The sequence below is a fragment of the Gavialis gangeticus genome, unplaced genomic scaffold, assembly GCF_001723915.1.
Source record: "Gavialis gangeticus isolate Ggan-Ray unplaced genomic scaffold, GavGan_comp1, whole genome shotgun sequence".
Classification (NCBI taxonomy): Eukaryota; Metazoa; Chordata; order Crocodylia; family Gavialidae; genus Gavialis; species Gavialis gangeticus.
This window is the reverse complement of record NW_017729032.1, coordinates 143,885,035-143,891,095: the sequence shown is the minus strand read 5'-3', so window position 1 is coordinate 143,891,095 and position 6,061 is coordinate 143,885,035.

The window sequence follows — 6,061 nt, the reverse complement described above, 5'->3', positions numbered from 1 at the left end:
TTTATATGAATCAGTGACAGTGAAAGAATGCCAATATACAGCAGTTGAAGCTGTGGCTTATTACTTAAAATAAAAAGCTCGACCTCAATGACCTTCAGTTTTTGCTTTGTCAGCATGAACTGTAGCTTCCTTTTTGAAAGCTTCTTAAGAGGGTGCTGACCAATTTTCTAATTTGGTTTGGTTTTAATCTTCCTTCTGTCGTATCAGAGGTTGTGGACAATGGCTGTAGAGCAACCTTCATTAACACAGCTTAGTTGAAGGAGCTTCTCCTGACCCTTAGATATCAGAAATTATCACCTGTCCTGAAAATTTATAGCATGTCCTTGGTTTGTGGCTACTGTGACTTACAACTGGAGTATTTATAGCTATTGTAGTGGTTTGACAAACAGGTTCAGCCAAAGAAGAGACCACAGTAGAGTAGATTAATAGCAGGGAGCCCTTTATTTAACTTGGCAGAGCTCATCACAACCCATCAAAGAAGACAATCCCTTAGTCAGTGGTGTTGCCTGGATGAATACGATAAACAAAGAGGTCAGAAAGCCGGAAAGCTGACCTTACCCTGGAAACAGAAATAAGAGGAGCTTTCAGAACAGTTTAGGTAGGCTCAGAACAATTGTTCTAGGTATTCAGTGTATACAGATCTCATGACATTGCTCTCTTATATCTATGGATTTCTTAAATCCAGGCAGAAGATGGGTTGTTAAATTAAATGCTGCATGTCATTTAATTGCAAAAAATCAATGTACATGTTTTTAAAGTTATGGTGCATTTAGAAACAGACTGTTTCAAGGATTATTCAGGAGAGGGAGAAAAAAGTAGCAGTCTCTTGTAAACATGAGTTCTTCCTCCATTGAAAGCAATTGTCAAGGCCCTGGTTCAACAGGGCATGTGACTGCATGTTTCAGAATTGGACTTTTGTTTAACACTTTTCCTGAAATAGGACCAGCTTGCTGGATTACAGCCACAGAAAGTACACTTGAATGGCTCTGAGTTGTACCTAGCTAGAACAAGATGAAGTATGAGTCTTCACCTCAGGAGTAGTTTAAGCACATGGTGAAAGCCTTTCATTTACTAATTCTAAGCCTAGGGACAGACAGAACATGTAAAATAAGAAACCAGAGTCTCAAAAAGCTGAAGCCTGAATTGATTCAATCTTTTCATGTTACTCTAACTTGTGTAGATTGAACTATTTGCAAGTAGACAGACATCCGCTTTTGCTGCCGGAAATGCAGACACATGCCTGAGGTGGCTCAGATCAGAAGCCGGGGGGTGCTAGATCGAGCCCTGGGCTAAAGGGAATCTAAGTTGAGGGAAGGGGCATGGCCAGGCCTGGGAAAGCCTGTGTGTGATCGGCGAGGGGTTTAAACCCCAACCCTGGCCTGCAGGGACCCCAGCCCAGGTGTGCCTGGAGGGGCAAGGGGGAAGCAGCCCCTGTCAGGAGTCCCCAGGCCCCCAACCCTGCTCACTCACTGGCTGGTGGCAGGAGCATGGGTGGGGGGCAGAGGGGAAATGGGGTTTAATCCCCGCATTGCAGGAAGGTTGGAGCACAGCTTCCTGCCCCCTGCCTCTCCTGGCAGCAACAGCAGAGCAAACTATGATGGTGGGCAGAGGTGAGGCACCTGCCATCCTCTGCCTGCTCAGTGGAGCTGGGTGCTCAGGGTAGACTGCTGTGGGCCAATCACTGCCTATGCCCCTGGTCCATGGGGCTGGGATGGACCAGGATGTGGCGGTCCATTGTCTTCCCTCACCACTGCCCACACCCATGGCCTGCAGCAGCCCACCCCACGCACCCAGTGCTGTTGCAAGCAGGCAGTGGGTGACAGGTGCCTGACTTCTGCTCACCTCCCAGCTGGTAGGCTAGCTGAGGAGAGAGTGTGGGGAGGGGAAATGGCCCCCACTGTGGGCTTTCCACCCTCTGTACCAGGCACAGCCTGGCTGGGGTCCAAAGCCAGGCAGATGGCGGCTGTTTTTCCTCCCACTCCCTTCTCAGCTGGCCTGCCAGCCAAGCAGGGAGTGTGGCTGGGTGATCAGCCCAGCTGCCTGTTGCAAGGAAGCCTGCAGTGGGGACTTTACTCCCCTGCCTGACCCAGGCCAATCACCTGGCCATGCCCCCTGCTCAGCTGGCAGGCCAGCTGATGAGGGAGTGGGGGGGAAAATGCCCCCCAGCTTTGGACCCCAGCCAGGCTCTCCCTGGCACAGAGGGTGGGAAGGCCACAGCAGGGGCTGTTTTTCCTTCCCACTCCCTCTTGCCAGCTGGGGAGGACCAGGTGATCAGCTCGTCTCTCAGCTCAGATGGGGACTGTGGGCTTTCGTGCAGCTGGGAGGATCACCCTGTGACATGTTTTCCCCATTTGGCAGGCTGAGAAGGGAGTGGGAAGGACAAACAGCAGCCTTCTCCGCTTGCCTCACTGTCTCCCATCCCCACTGCAGACCCCTGCTGCATCCCAGGAGTGGTGGAGCGAGCACAGCCTCTGGCACCGCTATTTTACTGAAGCTGGCCTGGGGGGGGTCAGAGCATTAGGACTGCCTGGTGCCTACTGGGCAGAGTGGCTGCCCAGTGCCTCGTTCTTGCTCCTGCTGGGCAGCCAGGTCTGCCTCAAGCTCCCTGTGGGTGTCAGGCAAGTCCTCACCACCTGTATGGCCAGAGCTAGGCCCTGCAGCCTGTCAGCCATGCCTGGCACAGCCTCTGTGGCTCCCAGCCCACTCTGCCTTCTGGGCTGTGGCAGGGCTGCAGTGCGGGTGACACTGGAGGAGGGAGGGGGCTTGCATCCCAGGCTGCAGCTTCTATGCCCCAGACTGTCCTGCAGTGCGGGGCTCCCCAGTGGGTGTGCCTGCAGTTGGGCAGGTCCTGTGGATAGCTGGGGGGGTGGGGCAAAATGCCCACCCCGTGCCTGGTGGAGGGGGGAAGCTGGCAGTGGGGGCTTTATTCCCCTGCCCCAGCTGGGAGCTGGTTTGATTCCTCGGGAGAGGAGTGGTGAGGCAGGAGAATCCTGCTGGGGATGCGGGCAACCCTGCTCTGTTGGAGCAGAGAGCATGGCCCAGGGCTGCGGATCACGTTGAGGGACTCTGATTTAACTTGAACCAGGAAGGGGTCTGGGACAGAAGTTTCATAAAGTGGTTTGACCCAAATCAGTTCAGTCTGATGCTATATTCAACCAGGTTTATCTTAAACCAGTTTCAGGCATTTTGAAACTGGTTTATGTGCACTGAGCTTATGTTTTGTTACAGGTTTAAACCAGTTCGTAACCATTTAAACTGGTTTATGTGTAATTTCTGGCCCTAGCCTAAGAGATAAGAAGTTTTGGTGAAGTAGAACTAAAAATCTAATTTCAGGGTTAATGGTTCATTGTCAATTAGGAAAGAATAGAAGTGAAGAGGAGCATAGCAACAAATGTCACAACTGCCTTGTTTAATTATATACCATCCATTTATTAAAATATTCATGAGAAATCAATACAGATTATGAAAATTCTTCTTGGGGAGAATAAAGGTTATTTTTTCATGCCAACAAAATTATATGTTAACCAGGTCCTTTATTCCACAAAGCTATTGCAATGAAGAGTTTATGGAAAAAAAATGTTCACAGCTGTGTCTCATTCATGCTTTTCTTTTTCAGTAGACTGCACTAAACCAACCATTGGAGTTGCATCTTAAAGAGATACACACAGTCATACAATTTTAAAGAATCCTGACTGTTACTTAGCTGTTGGGGAGTGGAGACGGTGACTTACAGGAAAAGTTCTATGGATAAATGTCACAAGAAAGTATGTTTTTAATGCTTTTTAGTTTTTGATGAAGCACAGCATGACTGGTTTGTCCTGAGAAGCATGCAGTTAGCAAATCATGAATTCCAGGGTAAAGAAAATATGCAAGTAGAAAAAACTGGTGCTGCATGGTATAGTATATTATACAGTGTGCATGTGTGTATGTGTGAAACAGAGGTCTTACATTTTGTGAGTGAGAGAGCTTAACAATTTGTATTAGACACAGAGCGCTAAACTCTTGCCTTGCTAACAGGTGCTTGGCTGCCTTGCTAAAAGGTGCTAGCAGGTAGCTTGGCTGGTTCTCCCTCTGCCCCCTCTCTGCAGCTGGCTTCCCAGGTAGTTCACAGTTCCTGTTGTCAGCCAAAAATATATTTGCCCCTGGGTTAGAGAAGCATACGCCATGTTCCCAGCAATAGGTTGTTTTTCATGGGTAATTACTTATTCTTCTTATTCACATACAAATTTAGCCACTCCTGGTGGATGTGTCTTTTGGCCTTCTCAGCCTGTGTAAGCTTTTTGGTTTCCTAGCATTGTTTCCATTGTGGCATTTCAGACTTCTTCTGATCATCCCCTGGGAAGAAGTTCTGAATCTTCTAAATCTCTCTTTGCCCTGATGGACAATAATTGTATCTGACTGCCAATGAATTCCAGAGTGGTGTCAGCTGCCCCTTCTTGCCAACTTTGAATCACCTCACCTTTTCAGGTCCAGCTTTGAGCCTTCAGGTGATCTGGTACTGGCCCATGGTCCCACTGCCCCCTTAGGGGGTGGGGTGCCCACCGTCCCACTTCCACATTATAGGGGGTTTCACTGCCCCCTATAAGGGATGGGGGTGCATATATAAGCAGCTGCTGCCACTGCTTTGTGCTACAGCTGACCAGGGAGCACAACTGCTCAGCTATGTCTCTGCTGCCCCAGTTGTGAATGAGTGGGACTAAAATTCGCTAGCAGGGGACCCAAACTTTATACATCTAAAATAAGCATTTTATTTTGTGAGGTGAGATGCCAGAATGCTATGTATAAAAATAGCAGTGGAAAAGCTGACTGTCACTTTTCCTAACAGTATCACTGGGCCACAAACCATTAGCATGGTCATCTGTTTAAAACAGCATGTGTTCATGTGTTTAAAACAAAACCAAATGAAGAAAAGGTGTTTAACTTTATTTGGCTGTATTGAAACCTTCACTAAACTGGCTTGGGTATAGGAGATGGTGGATCAAGCAGTATTCCCAGCGTACCTTTATAGGAACCAGCTCAGAGAAGAAACTAGCAGATTTGTCACAGGTTAAAGTGTCATGATAACTCTAACAGTTCTGTTAGTGATTCTTTCTTGTGAAATCCTTCTCCTTATTTGCCTCCTATAGACTTTTTTTTTTTAGGTAACTCCTTATAAGCTATCCCAAATCCTAGGGCAAGCCATATTCATAGTTGGGTTCATAAGAAAAGTGTCCTGTCAAAACCATACTGTTTAGAGCAGTTTTTTAAAATAGTTGTTACATGGACACTGAATAGCTGCAGCTATGTTCTTTAAGGCTTAATTCCACCAGCCTTGTTTTTAGAAATTTCAGTGTAGCTGCTTGCTGAATAAAGTTACTTTGCAATACTGGGATTTTTTAAAATGCATAATGGAAAATAATGATCAATATATATCAGCCCAGCATGCAGAGTTGGTGGAAGATGCAAGTCATTATGTCTGTCTAGTGCCCTTAATCCCTGGCAAAAATCTCATGGATGTCTGCGGTGACTGAGGTCCACCTCTGTGACCAGAAAATGGGAGTGGGGACATTGATTTCTTATTCTGGATATCATCCCTCTCACAGTCTTCATGCTGCTGGGAGTGTTGCAGAGCCAATATACCTACATAATTGCAGGTTGTAGTCAATACTCCTTATGTATCATTATATAACCTGCTAGATGAAGTCTGTTTCCAGGGCCTATATCATTTGCACAAAGAAGCCAGCTTCATTTTCAGATAATAGGAGTATTCTTATAGTGCTGGTACTATGAAATTTGACAGAAGATAAACAGGAAAGACTGAGATGTCCATTTTCTGATCACAACTATACTTAATAAAGCAATTGGAATAAGTAGTGGAGTCCGAACAGATTTTGGTCTATTTGGTACTGTCTTTATTTTGTGTGTGGAATGCTTAGTAAATAAATAGCTTTTATCAAAAAGCAATTGCATAGTGGAAGATTTCTCTCTGACTAGTACCATATTCTGCATCCTTTTACTGTTTATTCCGTATTACTTTCAGGCAACATCTCAGTAAAAGAACCCAGACTGCTGCTTCTTTTCA